General features: G+C 39.8%; 1 non-coding gene across 1 annotated transcript; it reads right to left on the reverse strand.

Moving 5' to 3' along the window:
• Nucleotides 1–16,194: 16,194 nt before the first annotated feature.
• On the reverse strand, nt 16,195–16,297 carry LOC128772702 (U6 spliceosomal RNA). The gene has a single exon (XR_008416866.1). It is a non-coding gene; the product is annotated as a U6 spliceosomal RNA (small nuclear RNA).
• Between the last annotated feature and the right edge of the window lie 2,594 nt (nt 16,298–18,891).

An 18,891-nucleotide genomic window follows, 5' to 3' on the forward strand; every position in this document is an offset into this window, starting at 1 on the left:
CTACTGACGCTGGGGTAACAGGAGGAATGGGGTGAGGTAATGTAAACAGTCGTCTAAATCAGCTACTGCAGGAAGGGAAAAAGGAGTCTGGGAAGATCACTGAAATTACTGTACCCTGAGAAAGAACCCAGTCCCTTCCCCTATAGCCTTGCTCAGAACCTATGATTATTGTGTTTTTGTAGAACAAGGGATAGTTGTTTATGTAAAGCATGTATACATAGCTTGACAAGAGGTTGGTTAGATTTATTTACTTAGCAAGTCTTTATTAGTGCCTGTTATCTGCCAACTCCTGTTCTAAGCACTTTCCAAATATTAACTCACTGAATTCTTGTAACAGTTCTGTGTCAGAGATACTCAGAATACAAAACTATTTTTATTTCCATTTTGCAGATGAGGAAACTGAGGCTCAGAGGGTTTAAGGGCCTTATCCAGGATAGAGTTGCCAGACTCAGCAAATAAAAATACAGGACACCCAGTTAATTTTGAACTTCAGAGTAACAAATGATAATCTTGTCGTGTAAGTCTGTCCCATATATTACGCTCTCATATTTTTTGCTAAAAACCCAAATCTTGCATATGATATATGGGACATGCTTACACTACAAAAATTACCTATTAGACATTCACATTCGATTTGGCATCCTGTATTTTACCTGGCAATCTGAACTCCAAGAATAGCAAGCAGCAAGCAGTGGTAGTAAGTAGTGGACTAGGACTTGAACCCAGAAGGTGTGTGGCTTGCTAGTCCAGGTTGGCAAGTACCTGACAAGGTAGGCCCTCCAATGAAGACTGGAGTGCTAATGTGCCAAGACAAGACACTAATCAAGCCATGTTTTCTCATTGTCGGCCATCTGAGAAAGAGTAAAGGACCTTGTCTCTTTATTCCTCTTAGAAAGGTGGCCCGGGTGGGATTCGTACCTGGTGGCTTACACTTCCCTCAATCCGGGAGAGAATTGAGAAGCTTTCATTCCTCCACGTGCAGGCCCCTGATGCCCCAGGGCTGGATTTCCCAAAGTTGAGGGGACTGAATCCAAAGGCAGGAGGCTGGGCTGTTCCAGGCCCCAAGGGGGTGAGGGGCTTGCACCAGGGTAGGAGGCTCTTGAATAGGGTTGGCTGCATGTTGTTTGTGGAGAGGCTGGATACATGGCCACACTTGGGAATCTCGGCCAAGAGCCTGACATCCCAACGCTGGCACAGAGGACGCAGGGCACGTGCCTCTGGGTGGATTGGTGAGGGCTCTCCGGATTCCCGGCAAGCCCGGGAAGCACTGTTGAGACCCCACCCCAATTTTTCTGAAGTGTCAAAACCAGAGAATTTGAGAATGACTCCAAAAGGAGGAAAGGGGTGGCTCTCCCTTCCACATCATGTGGTGGAAAAATCCCACCCAATATGGTTAAAATGAATACATTTAATGAGCAGTTATGGTGTTCCTGGTACCTGCATGAATTTCAAATCATTTGATGCTCTTATGCTCGCACTTGAAAACAGAGATCTATCTCAACCGAAAGTTCAGGCTCTTAGCCACCCCCTCATACTACCTCTCCCAATTCAATTAAAGTTGCATCAAATTTAACAGTCTAATTTCCTGATGCTGCAGGGTGATGTTCAAGAACAAGGATTAGGAAGGTTTTCCTCCTTAGGCTTCACGGAGGAAAATCATACACAAACATTAAGTGCTGCTTGATTAAAGAAATTATATTTCAAATAGAGTTGTTATTTTTTTTTCAGGATTAAATACTCTCCTTTTTAAAATCCTGGGTTTAAAATTTTAAACCAAGGCACCCACTTTGGTAGAGCTTTAGATGACGAGCATGGGCTTCTCTCCTCAACACAAAGTCTCGTGTGATGTGACCCTAGTCTTGGCCACGCATCTCTGCATCCAGACCGCTCTGTACAGTCATGCCTGAGTCACTGCTTCTTGACAGCCAGAGCTCTGAGGACCTCGTGAAAGGCCCTGTGGGAACCAGAAATTCAGTACACTCAAAGGAGTTGAAGATGTTTACAACGTGAATCAGCAATTAATAGCACCTTTTCCCCCCCAAAAAAGTCACATCTTTCATACAAGCACTACTAATTATGCTGTTTAGTTTTGTTTTTCTAAGGCGAATGACAAGAAAAATGTATAACCAAGGGACTGGTTGACAGAAGTGAAGAAATATGAGACAACTAGAACAGAGAACAAAAAATAATGAGAAAAATGATTAAAAGAACGGAATTGTGTGGCTTGCTCTACTGGTAATGAGGCTGAACTAAATGAAGAAGTTGCGTGTATTTATGGAACCTGCAGGAGAGAGGGAGGAAGTAACTTTCTCCCAATCTCTAACTGGATTATGTTTTCAAACTGGGTGGATAATATAAAAGCAGCATGAGAAATCTGTCCTGGAGGTGCCCCAGCTGTGGCCCTCTATGAGGAGCTAGCTACATAGATCACTTCCCCTTAGATTCTATTCTGCCTGGACTTAGGAAATTCACGGCCATTCACACCCAGTTCCATCTTTCCACACTAACATACACAGTGTCTCCTCCACTCCACCCTCAGGCCTGCTGAACAAGAATCTCCCTTCCACCCTATATGAACTTCCTGTGGCTGTGTAACAACCCCAAACCAGGTGGCTTAAAAACAACAGAAATGGATTCGCTCGCTATTCTGGGGGCCAGAAGTCTGAAATCAGTATGTCGGCAGGACCAAACTGCCTCTAAAGAGTCTAAGGGAGAATCTTCTCTTGCTTCTTCTGGCTTCTGGTGTCTCCAGGTGTTCCTTGACTTGTAGCTGCAGAACTCCAATCTTTGTCTCTGTTCTCACATAGCCTTTTCTTCCCCCTCTGCCTTTCTCTTGCAGGGATGCTTGTCATAGGATTTGGGGCCCATCTGGATAATCCAGGATGATCTTCTCTTGAGATCCTTGACTTAATTACATCTTCAAGGACCCTTTTGGAAGCAAAGTCCCACCCAGATGTTTTGGGTGGATACATCCTTTGGTAGGTGCAGAAGGCACCACTGCACCCTTTTCCCTAAATCCAAGGATTTCTTACTCCCTAGGTAAGAGACTAATCAATCAAAAAAGAATCCATTTATATACCAGCAAGGCATTCCTTGCCTCTTCAATTTTCTTATGAGCCCGAACTGTCTAAAATCATCATTCTCTTATAGACTTCTTCTCAAATCTCATAGTCTATTTGGCTTTAGGGTTCTATCTATTCAGCTCTATTTATTCCTTCTGTAGTTTTTCTTTTATTTGTTTTACTATGCAGGTCAGTTTGGATCTCCAAACCAATGGTGGTACATGCTCTTTGCCTGAGACAGTCCAGGATTAAGCCTGCTCATCCATCCCTGTGTCCTTTCTGGTTGGTACCTTCTCTGATGCTCAAGATCCTGGTTTTGATCATACCTCCAGCTGGAACACTTTCCTTTTTGGAGGGAGGACTTGAGAAACAATTGACATAAAGGATTCTGTTTAGTGAGTGATGAGTGGTGAGAAGGGAGAGGTCTTTGCCTCAACCTGCAACTTTGGAGGCTAAAACAGGAGTGGGGAGGTTCTGAAGAAGAGAGCTGGCACACACAGGAGGCCACAGCATAGATTATGACCAGACTTCTGTTCCACTGACTAAGGGCCTCCGTTTCCCTATCTGAAATAGTCTAAGAGCAACTAGCTTCTGAAGTTTCAGTCTCTGATCCAATCGTACTATTTGCTTTGGTGAAACATGGTCTCAACAAGTTTGTAAGCAAAACATTCCCCAGAATGATTTGGTGACAATTTAAGAAACTTTCTCCACACACACACCTCTTCTACCCAAGGAACCAAGGGATTCTATCATTCAGGAGATGTGCAAATAGAACTATGGGCTTATCTTCACCTCTTTCTATTTCTCAACACTCAAAACATAGGGACATGTTTAAAGAACTCAGCATATTGTTCTTTATTTGGAGGGAATGTGCCTGACACAGTCCAATAAATCACCAAAGGGAGTATGAAATGGCACAGCCACTTTTGAAAACAGTGTAGTAGTTTCTTAAAAGGTTAAATATATGCTTCCCCTGTGATCCAGTGGTTTCCCTCTTAGAGAAATAAGATGATATGTTCATAGTAAGAGTTATACAGGAATATTGATAGCAGTGTTACTAAGAATAGCCCCAAACTGGACAAATCCCAAGTGTTCATCGATAAGAGAATGGAATTGTGATATAATCACGTAAAGAAAAACTAATCACAACTTAAAAAAAATTACTGGTTAAATCAATCAATACCCAAGTCCCGTAGATTCTACTTCCAAAATGTATCTGCTCCCTTTCTCCCATTATCTTCCTATCTCCCATTATGCTGGTCTAAGCTGCTACAATCATTCCTCCCTCTGACGATTGCAACAGTCTTCACCTGGCTTCTCCCCTTACCCTCTTTCTTCCTCAAAACCATTCCCCCCACAGAGCCAGAGTGAACTCCCAAAAACCTGAATCTGATCTTAGCATCCATTTATTATGACCCTTCAGGGGCCACCTTCTCCCTTTGGGATAAAATCTAAACTCGCTGTAGTCTACCAAGCCCTTCAGAATCTGCCCCCGGCCTGATGCTCTTTCAGGGGCTGTGCCCTTATTCACTGTGCTACAGCCATCTTCCCATCCCCCCTCCCTCCCGGCCTTGCCTCCAGTGTGTCAAACTCTTTGAGGCACTGGGGCCTGGCCGAGGTGGTTCTGGGTGCTGCACCTCACTCCCCATCTTCTCCTGATCAATGTACTCCTCCTGTCTCCTCCAGAAGACATGAAATTGAGGTAGGTCCACTCTCAGCCTGCTTTAGATTAGGACTCTGTTAGCTTTCTGCTGGCTCTCTGTGCTTTCCCTTCATGGCATCCTCAACAATGATCATGAAGCGGCATTTAGAATGGTTATTTGCTCTTTTTTTTTTCCTTTTGTATTATTTTCCTATTGCTAGTGTACAAATCACCGCAAGTGTAATGGTTTAAAACAAAACAAATTTCTTATCTTACAGTTCTGGAGATTGGAAACCTGACCTGGGTTCCACTGGCCCCAAATCAAGATGTCAGCAGAGTCATGCCTCTCTGGAGTCTTCAGGGACGAATCTGTTTTCTTGCCTTTTACAGCTGCTGAAGGTCAACTACATTTCTTGGTTTATGGACCCTCCTTCTATCTGCTGGTGGTGTAGCATCTTCTCTCTGCTTCCACCTCTGGTTGGCTGTCACATCTCTCTGATTCTGGTCCTCTTGTCTCCCTCTTATAAGAACCCTGGAGATTACACTGGGCTTATCTAGATTATCCAGACTAATCTTTCTATCACAAAAAACCTTACCTTAATCACATCTGCAAAGTGCCTTTTACTGTGCAAGGTAACATTTATAAATTCCAGGGATTAGGATGTGGACATTTTTGGGAGTGGGGGAAGGTATTCCTCAGCTTATCACATTTGTCTTGTCTCTAAATTTTAAGCTTCACTAAAGATAAGAACCATGTCTGTCTTGTCCACTATGAACTCGGATTGTCTACCTGAAGTCTTGCACATTTCAGGTGCTAAATAATTCATTTTTGTGTAAAGTAAGCATATTGGAGCCACTTGAATGTAAATGGCTTAGATTTTATAATATTTATTTATTAATTTCATTTCCAAGTTTAAGACTGGAACATCTTTTGTTACTCTCTAGCCACTCAGGAAAGAGGGCCCATTGCACTTGGATTTCCTAATTTCAAGCCAACATTGTTCTAAAAAACCACCTGGGGGGCACCCGGGTGGCTGAGCCAGTTAAATATCCAATTCTTGATTTCGGTGCAGGTCATGATCTCACGGTTCAATGAGCTCAAACTCCACATAGGGCTCTGAGCTGCCAGCATGAAGCCTGCTTGGGATTCTCTATCTCCCTCTCTTTCTGCCCTTCCCTCTCCTTCTCTCTCAAAATAAATAAATAAACTTAAAAAAAAAATAAAACACCCGAACTTTGACTCCATTACTCACTATTTTTGTTCATAGAATTTTCCTGCATTAAATTCTTTTTGCCTAATCATCTAACAGGACCAAACTCCCTTGAACTCCTCCTACTTTAAAAGGGTTCTCACCTACCTTATGAACACAATTCACATGAATCAGCATGCATCCTCCAGCTCGACAGGCTTCTAAGAGATTTATGCTCCTGCAGTATTTCTCCAAGCCAGATTTCTTCAAACTCTGTTCCCAATCTCCATACACCATTTCACTGGCAACTTCACAAGTGGAAAATCTGATATCAGTATTCAGAGAACCAAATGATACCATAAAAAATGTAGAATAATTACAGCTTAATTATACTAGTGTTGTTTTAGCCCCTATCTTTTTGAGAATCTCCCAGCTCAGGAGATGAAAAGAAGAGATGGCACAAGGGTGTGTGTGTGTGTGTGTGTTTAAGCTGGGAACATACTATAAATGCACATTAAACCATTTCAAAATAGAAACTTTCTTAGATAAAGTGAAAGAAGTGAATTCTTCTAATCTACTAAAATAAATGTAAAGAAAATTAAGTCAGCCAAACCAATTCCTTGATATCATGTGGTCAAGAAAGGAAAAATTGGTTATCTGAATCTTTAAATTTTTACCACTGTTTTAATCCTATGTAGACACAGTCTGAATGTGAAAGCATTACCCATCTGATAAAATAATTCAGCAAAGAGATTTAGGACGCTGCAAACTTAATTCTGCTCATGAACATCTTGTCTCACCTGGTATTTTAAACCCTTGTCTTGGCTTGCTTCACAGGGACCTTATGAAAGTCCCCTCCCCCCATAAATACAGTGGAGCAATCCAATCGTTAAGCCCATTGTCTCCACCTAGGCTTGCCTGGATATCCAGCATGATGCCTGGACATATGAGGCTATGGAGCATTATTCATTTCTCACAGAGAGGCCAAGTGAGTGGGGATTAGCCTCAACAATGAGTACTGCTATTTGCTATTTAGCCAGGAGCAAGGTTCCCATCCAACACAATGCTTCTGCACGTTCAGCTCATTGCTTGTCTGTGCAGATCCCCACATGCAGAGAGGACTTTTACAACCCAGAGTGACAACCATGTGTCCTGCGGCTCTGTTCCCACCAGGGAAGGCCATAGGAAGGCCACTGCTCAGCTCTCTGCATTTTATGTTCTCCACTGCTGAGAGTGATGCAATGATATGGCAAAGGACTTGTGTTTTCTTGGTCTATATACAGATAACTTATACTGGTTATTAAGGAATTTTCATTAATAAAGAAGGATTTTGACTTAACCTCATGTGGATGCACAAAAGTATCCAGGCATTATGACAAGAACTTGACTGAAAAAAAAATCTCTTCAAGAAAAGAGAAATATGGCCAAGAGTCCTATACAACCAGTCTTCTATTGGGGGATATTCAGGCTCATGTTTCTGAACATAAGTAAGAAGTTTAAAGAACAGACAAATTTTACAAAGGGAAAGAGGATTTTCCGTTACAGGTGTTACAAATATTATAGCATTTCTGACTCCAGGTCTTGTAAAGCCATTGCCTGTCTTCAGTCTTTGTGTAGTTCGGGTCCCCTCTGTGGGTGGGGATGGAGGATGGTGAACTTTTTTGATTCACAGGAAGCTAGTGATACAAAATACAAATACAAAAAGTTTGCATAAAATCCACCCACCATTTTGAGCCAAAATATTTATTGTAGCAACGGAGGCTGACAAAGTAATGGGCACTTTGGATTTAGCCCTTTGTGCACCTCCTTTATGCACAGTGGTGATGATCACCACTGTATGAGGAAGCCTCCATGTGGGAAGTTCTCCCCAACAACCTCACTCTTGAGACTAGGACAAAAAGCAACCCTTCTATTCTATACCTGTTTTACTTTCCTAGCACTGCTGTGATAATTACTACAAACTTAGTAGTTTAAAAAAACACAAATGTATCACCTTATAGTTCTGAAATTCAGAAGTCCAAACTGGGTCTCACTGGACTAAAATTAAGGTTTTGGTAGAGTTCTATTTTTTCTGGAGACTCTAGGGGAACTTCTGTTCTCTTACCTTTTTCAACTTCTAGAAGTTGCCTTTAAGCCTTGACTCATGGCCCCTTCCAGAAATCCCATCACTCTGACTACTGCTTCCATTGTCATATTTCCTTCTCTGAGTCTCCAGTCTTCTGCTTTCTCTTATATTATAAGGGCCCTGGTGATTATACTGGACCCACCCAGGGAACCCAGCGTCATCACTCCTTCTCAAGATCCTTAGCTTAGTCACATTTACAGAGTCCCCTTTTGCCACATAAGGTAATATATTCACAGTTGCAATGAATAAGACTTGGACATCTCCAGAAGCCATTATTATGCCCAACACAATGTTCTTTTCCATTTTCCAACCAGAAGCTTTTGGCCATTTTTATACTTAATTCTTTCTTGACTCATCTCAACCAACCACCTGACCTTTTTTTTTTTTTTACACCAAAGTGCATTTGTAACTTCCTACTTATTTATAAGATTGAGACTTCTTGGAAGAGGAGATACTGTATTTTACTTTATTGTACTCTTCACAGACCTTAGCAGTGTCTTGTATAAAACATGTGCTCAGAACATTTTGTATTTTTTTTAAAAAAAAGGAGAAGATATTTGCTATAGAGAGCTAGATTTTGAAGCTCAGTGTGGAGGAGAGACTGGTGAGGCTGAAAACATAATTTCACTGCAAACATGGCAGAGGGATTGGGTTCCAGGGTAATTCAATGTGTGAAAGGACAGGCTTTTCAACAGGTGTGGTGGAACAACTGGATATTCACAGGAAAATATAATCCTTGAACTTTACCTCGTACCATACACAAAAATTAACTTAAAGACTATAACATTTTTAGAGAAAATGCAGGAGAAAATTTTCATAACCTTGAGAGAGGCAAAATTTTGTCTTAGATGACACAAAAAGAACTAATAAGGAAAGAAAAAAGTCAATAAAATGGACTTATTCAAAATTAAAAACTGCCCATCAAAAGACCTCATTGAGTAGTGGTGCAAAATTAGACTTAGATGGGATTTCTGCTTCCAGGCAGGTCTAAATAACAGGGACCAGATTTACCTTCCTTCCTGAAAAACTAAACAAAATACCACCTTGGTGCAAAGGTTATCAAGACTCTGGTCATTAAGCAGTGAAAGACACTGAGCCCTAAGAGACAGAAAACAAATGCAGTGAGACCTACACTTGCCCTAGTTTGCTGCAGGGAGAGTTTCTGGTCAATGTGCAGAGAGGGGGATCCTAGGCAGAATACAGTGGTCCCATGGGATAAGAGAGAAAAAGGAGTCTGTGTGGTTAGAGTCTGCAGGGCAGAGAATCAGAGATCCATAGAGAGTCCTGCTGGAGTCTTCAACTGAGTACTGATCAGTCCATGTGCGTAAGGACACTGTCTAGGTCCATGGAAAGAACTCTCTGAAAAGATTAGAGAGATGGTACCAAGAATTCACACAAAGCCAAGAATAATTCCTGTTCCTCCCAAGCAGAGAGGAAAACCTCATAATTCATGGGACATTGGGTAGAGTCCTCAAGTCCTAAGAAAGTTTCACTTTAATATTGAGACAAAGGTAACCCCTGAATAAAGATTGCTCTAGTTGTACATAACAAAGCTTAAAAGCAAGTTCTGAAAGGGATGAAGTGTTTTGCAAGTAATTCAACTGCATCCCAGAGGTTCAAGAATGCTTACAGGAACACAAAAATACCCAGCATCCAAAAGGTAAAATTTACAACATCAGACATCCGTTCAGAAATGAACAGAATTAATATTCCCAATTAGCATTTGGAAGCAGGAAAGTATGACCCATAATGAGGGCAAAATCAATCAGTTGAAACCAATGTAAGAATTATACAGATGTTAAAATTAGTAGACAAGACATTAAAAGAGTTATTATAACAGTATTCCATAAGTTCAAGAGGCTGGAGGAAAGATTGCACATGAAGACTAGAGAAATAGAAGACATAAAAAAGATCCAAACTGAGCTTCTAAAGATGAAAACTATAATATTTGAGATAAAAAATACATCAGCTTAAACATTGGAGAAAAAAAGATTAATGAAATTGAAGACATAGGAATAGAAGCCATGTAAAGTGAAATTTGCAAAGAATTTTTAAAAATTTGAAAACTAAAATGAGCAGAGCATCAGTGAGACAACTTTAAACATCAAATATACATGTAATTGGAGTCTCCAGAGCAAGGGAGGGATTATTTCTAATTCTAATCTATTTTGAATAAAGCTGCTATGAATATTCATGTATTATGTGGACATATACTTTTTTAGGGGTACAGACTCAGGAGAGAAATTGCTGGGTCCTAGGGATCATATATCTTTAACTTTTTAAAGAAAGTGTCGAACAAATTTTCAAATAGTTTTCCCTTTTTACTTTCCAGCAATTGTTCCAGCAATGTATTAAAATCCTACCTTCTTCACATCCTCGCCAATGTTTTGTGTTATCACTCTTTTTATTTAAAGTTTATTTATTTTGAGAGAGAGAGAGAGAGAGAGCATGGGAGGGGCAGAGAGAGAATCCCAAGAAGGCTTTACGCTGTTAACACATAGCCTGACGTGGGGCTCAAATCCATGAACCGTGAGATCATGACCTGAGCAGAAACCAAGAGTCAGATCCTTAACTGACTGAACCACCCAAGCACCTTAAAATGAAGGCACTCTTCTTAATCTTAGCTATATTAGTGGCTTTGTAGTGGTATCTCATTGTGGTTTTAGTTTGTAATTTTCCTGATGCCTAATATTATTGACCATCTTTTCATAGGCTTCTTGGCCATACATATGTATTTATTTATCAAATATCTCTTAAAATATTTTGCTTATTATTTCACTGGGTTCTCTACTTATTATTGTGTCAGTATCAATTACTTTGCATTTTCTATAATTTTTTATACATGACATCATATAGTATTTCCTTTTTTTCCCTGGCTTCTTTCAATAGTGTACTTATTTTCAGATATAGCCACACAGTTTATGTAACACTTCTCTTTTTATTGCTGAGTACTAGTCCATTATATAAGTATGCACAAGTTATGTATTTTGTATTTATCCACATGATGATGAGCATTTGAGTAGTTTCCAGGTGTTGGCTATTAAAAATAAAGCCTTGGGGCACCTGGATGGCTCAGTGAGTTGAGCATCTGACTCTTGGTTTCTGCTCAGGTCATGATCTCACGGTTTCATGAGTTTGAGCCCTGTGTTGGGCTCCATGCTGTGTGAAACCTGTCTCCCTCTCTTTCTCTGCCTCTCCCCCATTCACACTATCTCTGTCTCTCTCAAAATAAATAAACTTAAAAAAATTAAACTTTAATAAATATTTGTATAACAATCTTTGCATATATATATGATTTCATTTTTCTTTTGTCTAAAATCAAGAACTTCAGCATCCACCTTATGATGTAGAAAAAGAAGAGCAAATGAAATGGATAATAAGCAAATAGAAAGAAATAATAAAGATTAAAGATCAGGGTAGAAATCAAGGAAATAGAAAAAAAAACAATGGATAAAAATTAATGAAAACAAAATCCATTATTAGAGAAGATAATCAAATAGATAAACTTCTGGCAGACTGATCAGGGAAAGGAGATACTGAAAGATCATGTATATTTACATACATACATACACACACATACATATGTGTGTATGTATATATACTATTATATATATATACATACATGTATATACATATATATATACTATTACATATATATGACATATAATTTCACCAAAATGAAGAATGTCTACTCTTGAAAAACTAGACAAAGGGAATGAAAAGACTCAGGAGACTAGGAGAAAATATTTGCAAATTATATATCAGATAAAAGACTGTATCCAGAATGTATAAAGAAATCTCAAAACTTGATGATAACAATAATTTTTAAAAAAAAGGTAAAACACAGGAAAAACTTAAACAGTTTCTTTACCAAAGAAAATTTATGGATGGCAAATAAGAACATGAAAAGATGCTGAACATTATTACTCATGAGAAAGATGCAGATCAAAACCATAGCAAGACCTAATTATATGCCTCTTATTTATTGCTATTTTTAAGTTTATTTACTTTGAGAGGGGGAAGAGGGGTAGAGAGGGGGGGAGAGAGAGAATACCAAGTAGGATTTGTGCTGTCAGCACAGACCATGATATGGGACTCGAACCCACAAACCGTGAGATCATGACCTGAGCTGAAATCAAGAGCAGGACACTTAACTTACTGAGCCACCCAGGTGCCCCAAATTACATGCCTTTTAGACTATCCAAAGTTAAAAATATTTCTATTGGTGAGGATGTGGGGGGACAGGTAGTCAAGTCATACTTGACTGGTAGGGATGTAATATGGTACAACCACTTTGGAAAACAGCTTGAGATTTACTCAAAAATCTAAACGCACATCTACTAAATGACCCAACCGTCCTACTCATAAATATTGACCAAATACAACTTAAAATCTGTAGATCTGAATAACCCAACCAGTGGAGGGAACATCAAGTTTGTGGTTTGGTTTCCTCCCCAAGAAAGTGTTATTCAGATGTCTAATGAAGACAAAATGGTATCATCACTATCTACATCTATGTGAGTTTTCCTGTTGCTCTCTAGACAGCCAATAGCAGTCTCAAGGTTGGAATATTATTTCATGTCTTTCTAAAGTCATAATATTTTTTGAAGAGCATCCTTCACTTATTCAACATTTATTAAACACCTACTTTTATTCTTATCAGTACATTTTTTTACTTCCTTGCCTATGGAAAGACCTTAAATAAACCTGTAAACAAAGTAATTCTCATTAACTTGATCATGTCTATTTATTTATGTATTTATTTATTCATTATTTTTAACGTTTGTTTATTTATTTATTTTGAGAGACAGACAGCTTGAGTTGGGAAGGGGCAGAGTGAGGGGGAGAGAGAAAATCCCAAGCAGGCTCTGCACTGTCAGCACAGACCCCAGTGCAGGACTCAAACCCACAAAACCATGAGATCACGACCTGAGCCAAGATCAAGAGTCAGCTGCTCAACCAACTGAGCCACTTAGGCGCCCCTAACTTGATCACTTTTAAACTCTCTTTTAATGTGCCATTATTTTGCAGATTTATCAAGTATCTATTCCTGACCATCTAAAATCCCTTAAGGCTCAGCCACATAGGGCATATTTTTTTCCCCTGGCCTGGCTGAGTTCTTCCATTTTGACCTCTAGTTCATATTTCTAGTAAATTAAAAAAAAATTAATTACATGCATTTTCATTTTGGAGTCTTCAAGACAAAATTTCAGCCACCAGGCATCTGATACTTCAAACCTAGAAACAAATTTAGTGCTTGTTTCCTTTGTGCGGTCTCTGCTCTGGACATGCGCAGCAGCTGAGTTTACAGATCAGCAGATGTGATATGAGGAACACACTGGGTCAAACCTCTATCATGAGATCAGGGAAAATAAGTTTTCTCTCCAGTAAAAACAGAGCAACTCGTTTTCAAGTCTCGCAGCTTCCAGCAAGCCCTGGTGTTTCCTTTTGGTCTGTGAAACAGTTCAGCCTCACACTCTCCTGCTGTCGTGACAGTCTGTCTCCACCCCGGCAGCACAAAGACCGAAGGAAAAAGGGATTCGGTAGCTGCTTTTCTTGCATTGGGGAGATATACATGATTTCACAGTAAGAGAAGATATCTGATCTTTGTACCCCCTTTGTTTCCTCTCTCCAAGTTTTACAGCCTTCTTTATCTGTAAATAAAAAAAAAAAAAAAGTTGTACATACATTTTCAAAATGTGCTGCATAATACAACTTCATACATTTAGGAAGCTGACAGCTGCCCTCTGAGGTATAGCCTGACAGCCTAAAACCCAGAAATCAATCATTTGGATATAGTGGGGCCGTGCTATTGCTCCCAGTATGTATTGCGGCACCCAGGAACCACTCATCTGAGATACGCCATCGGAACTCTGATAGATTAAAGCACCACATCCTAGAAACAATTGTGTGTGGTGGGGGAAAATGCTCTCATAGATCTGCCGGGTACCAGCCCAGAATCCAGCAGGCAACCGGGCAGGGCTGTGCTGAATCAGAGCTTCCAGAAACCCGGGAAGCAGCAGGATGACAGTTCTGTTCTTCAACAGCCCATTATGAACTAATTAGCATACATGAATTGCAGATTTGAAGCATTAAAGTGATGTACAAATCATTAATTTTTTGTCAAATCCGTGTCACCCTTGTGTATGCCTTCCTATTTTAATGTTGCATGACAGTGAAAAGAGGTACAATCCTCTGTATATAAAGAGGAGAGATTTGGTGTAGCTGATATAATGAGACCTATTTAAACACTATGTATTTTTCGGCTTTGAATATATCTGCTTGGAAAAATGCTACACTTGTCCTATTAGGGTTAATTGTGAAAGGATGTTAATGTATTCAAAACCCCAGGGGTAGTTCTACATGTTGTCTGAATGAAACAGGGGATGTAAGACCAACTTCACATTTGAGCTTTCTTTTTAAAAGTCCTCTTTTTGATGAATAAAAAGAGCCATAAAATCTTTCTCACTGATTATGGAAGGTGTAACTATTTAGAATGAAAGCTGAGCTTTTCGGTGTGTGAGAGCTCCCATGCAGCAGATCTGTTCTCGTTAACTCAGTGCCAAACTTAATTTATAAAGATGTATAATGGAATGGAATGGAAAAGGGAAAATAACAGCAAATCTGGGTTTCATACTGGAAAAGGCTTCTAAGCATTAATTTGTGGTTTTCCGTATTGTTTCTGTGTATTTAATTACTAAAGATATTTGTGCTTAAACAAATGCTTGGTGTTTCATTTGAATTTCTCTTTTCTTATTACAGTGGAGTCACAATGCTTAATTTGTTAGTACTGCAATAGTTGCCATGGTAACAGACTCTAACGTTATATATAAATATGTATGTGGCATATATGTGTGTGTGTTATAAATATGTACTATAGATGATTATGACTTTATTCCGAGAGCACATTTCAGAAGACTTAGCTCTTAAGAAACACTCTAATTAAAAATGTAGATATACTTTGTGAACCTAAAGATATATGGTCACAGACTTGGGTCTCCATTTTCACATGGGGAAGAAAGGAAGTTCTGAGGAAGGGGGAGATGTTTTCATGCTCTCTTCTTGTAGGTTTTCCTCTGCCTGTCAGCAGAATCCTCCTTGGGTCATACTCTATGGGCCTTCTCCTCCTCCCCACTCCCTTTTCCAACCACTTCTTTTAACCATACGAAATCTAGATAAAATGAAAACCAAGGCCAAACTCTAGGGGCAGAAGTTTTTTTTTTTCTGAAGAACATTCTATCAAGAAGACTAGGGATGCATTGAGAAGGGAGGAGGAGAGGGTGAGATGATGTGGTCCATTCGTATTAGTGAGAGAGGGGAATTCGTAATAAAGATAACTATCCACGTATATGCTGCTTGAATTAGGAATCCCATGCACCTCTCAGGAAATATTTAGGGTAGAAAGTAGACTCTTCATTGTGGAGCTAAGGAAACTGCAGCTCAAAGTGAGTGAGTAAAAATTGTCATGAAGATTACTTCTGCCAAAGCCTCCGTTCTTTGTACAATGTCACCTTATTACTCTGAGGCCTTCTTTAGTGCAAGGTACCAGAGCCATAAACCCACTCCTTCCAGACTAATTAGCATCCCCCATGCAGTCAAATCTGGGGCAATGACAACGATATGCTTTATGCTGGAGATGACTTTGGTAGTAAACCAAAAATAAACCCAATGGAAAGGGAAAATAGCATGGCCATCTCTCTCAGTAGGTATTATTTCCAACTCCAGGCAACAACAACCATACAATAGCAGCAGCTTAGCTAAATGGTTTATTTTTCATAAATCATTACAAATCCAGAAATAGGCAAGCTTAGATTGGTATGGAGTCAACATACTTAAATGGAGCATTTAGGCAGTTATTTATCTCTCCACTGTGCCGTCCTTAGTGCGAGACCATTATCTTCATGCTCATGAGATAAGTGAGTTATCTTCATGCTCATAAGATGGCCACCGCCCCACTTGACATCACAACTGTATTTCAGGCTAAAGGAAGAGGAATGAATAAAGGGCAAATAATGAGGGGGCTGAGCTGGTCTCTCTCTCTCTCTCTCTCTTTCTCTCTCTTTTTGTGGAAAAAAAAATCACAATGTCAATATTGGATGCCACATATTGTGCTTTGACTCATACAGTTTCCTTGGGATTAACCAATGGAGTGTCCTATGACCTCTGGGAACTGAGGAAAATATGGAATGCTTCAGAGATATGCATGTCATCCTTGTGCAAGGGCCACGTGAATCTCCTCTGTATCATTTTATTTCCAGTATGGGCTGCCAAAGCAAGCGCAAGCTTGTCTCTTCTTGGCGATAAACATAACTTTTCAGGAAGCCCTAACCAAAACAGTGTGCTTACGCTGGGCAGCCTGCTTCCATATGGCCACCCCATAGACGCAGAGAAGTCTGTGGCACTGAGTCATTTTAATCAAGCCTAATGTTGCCCTTGGTAAAATGGGGTTCTGTTAGTAATGAATGGAGAATGGTTATTGGATAGGCAACTACCAATGGTCATCTTCTGTGATCGATATTTCCTTGTGACTTCATCAAGAATACGCACCAATGTAGGTGTGTATTTTGAATCAGGGAAAAACATTAAATGCATATTCTGGCACACAGCTGAACACCAGCTTCGACCTTACTCATTTTCTTGCTATTTCTTGAATCTTCAGCTTCCATTTCCAGGAATTCTCCATTTAATCCTTCCAAGTGGAGTACTTATTAGCTGCCTTATTGGTACTTAACCATACTACCCTAGTATGATGGTGGCAGAGTTCACGGTTTGAGCAGCTGAATTTTGCAGAATCTGTGTAGAAGAGCAGTCAAGGGCTAAGGATTCACACAGAACTGAGTTAAATTCAAGCTTCACTTCCTATAATCTGTGGACTTTTATGTAAGTCCCTTAACTTCTCAAGGCCTTGGTTTTCTCATCTGATAAGTGAGGACAATAAAAACACCTTCTTCAGGGGGCCCTGGGTGACTCAGTCCATTAAGTGTCCGGGTTTAGATCGGGTCATGATATCACGGTTCATGGGTTCAAGCCCCACATCAGGCTCTGTGCTGACAGCTCAGAGCCTGGAGCCTGCTTTAGATTCTGTGCCTCCCTCTCTCTCTGCCCCTCCCCTGCTCATGCTCTGTGTGTGTCTCTCTCTCAAAAATAAATAAACATTTAAAGAAATAATAAAAATGCCTTCTTCAGAGGGATTCTATGAAGAGGAAACAAGTCAATACACATAAAAGACCTAGTGGAATATCTGACCCATGGCAAGTGTTTGACCAATGTTAACTATTATTACTATTGCTATTAATCAAGTTGTCCTGGATTCAAATCATGAATCTGCCATTTTCTTGCGCAAGTTACTAAAAACCTTTGATCCTCAGTTTCATCATGTGGAAGATGGTTACTGGGTAATGTTAGAGATGGTAAGTATGAAAATTACCTGTTAAACTACTAAATAGTAGGAACGCTAAATGCTACTAGTTGCCTGTCAATATCTATTCCCCATTCCCCTTCTTCCTTCCTGTTGGGATTTCACTTTGTTCAAGATGGTGATATGTCCTATTAAAATTATTCCCTTTCCTAACTCCCTTGCAGCTAGAGGATGACAAAGTTCTGGCCATGTAATATAAATGGATTTCCCTGAAGAGAACTTTATGTCTTGAATAAAAAGGCAAAACCTTATTTTGTAAAAGCTCTCTCCTCCCCTATTGATTGCATGCCTGGAGGTGCTGCAGCCGTATTGAAAATGGGGGGACCAGGACTACAAACTAATGATGACGGAGCAGGAAGATAGACTTAAGGTCATTTATTGCATCATTGAGGCCTTGTACCAGATTTAGATTGCCCAACTCCAGGTGTATTATATAAGGAGAAAAAAAAACTTTGTGGTGTAAGACAGTATTTCTTGGGTTTTATTTTATGTGCAAACAATCAAATGGGGACATAGCTTTTTGCCATGTGGAAATCATATTAATAATCATTACCACCACCACCATCATCATCATCATCTCTATCAATGACATGGCCCCAGGATATCTAATCTGTGTTCTGTTTTTACGAGCAGAGCAAAGGGTTTGACAATGGTCCTAGGGAAGAAACTTAGTCTACAAGAAGCATTGATCAAGACTCCAGGGAACTGAAGACCTTGGAGGGAACTGGAGAAATTCTTTTCTTTTTTTTTTTTTTTTTTTTTTGAGAGGTTGACAATAGTTTTTATTAGCACAAATGTGTCTATGCTTTATATAAATCTCTCATTAACCAACTAAATTAACCATAAAAATAATAATTATCTTTTTATTTAGGTCCATTTTACATTCATGTTTTGTTCACAGGTTAGAAGAACAAACCTTCGCATAGGAACTGACAAATCAAGGGAATTAAGAAGCTCCTTACTGGCCGGTATCCATTTTTGGCACTTGTCACAGAAGTAGGACAGCCGCTCCTCCATCCAAGACATATCTCCTTCATCACTGTTGAGGGAATCCCCACTCTGATCATGAGATAAGTCCACTGATACCTTGTCTTCTGATTCAACTATCAGGGCAGTCTCCCCCTCCACCTCTCCCTCCTCCAGCCCTTCTGAGGTAGATGTTCTCGTGGCTTTATCATCGTGACGGCTTATCAAACTACTTAGGTGGATATTACTATCCATACCTTCCTCTCTTAGGCTCTCAAGCGCTTTTCACGAACAATCCTAAACTCTGGATACCAGGCTTAAAGGGGCTACTACCAAGATCACACAGGCAGACACTCTTCAGAAGAGTGACCACTTCTTTACTGAGATAGAAGGGACTTCTAAAGCAATTGTTTAGAATATATGATCCAGTGTCATTGTCTTTGGTCAAGTTTGAAAGGGCAGTAACCATGAAAAGGTTGAATACCTCA

The sequence above is a fragment of the Panthera pardus genome, unplaced genomic scaffold (assembly GCF_024362965.1).
Source record: "Panthera pardus isolate Hobbes unplaced genomic scaffold, ASM2436296v1 HiC_scaffold_10, whole genome shotgun sequence".
Lineage (NCBI taxonomy): Eukaryota > Metazoa > Chordata > Mammalia > Carnivora > Felidae > Panthera > Panthera pardus.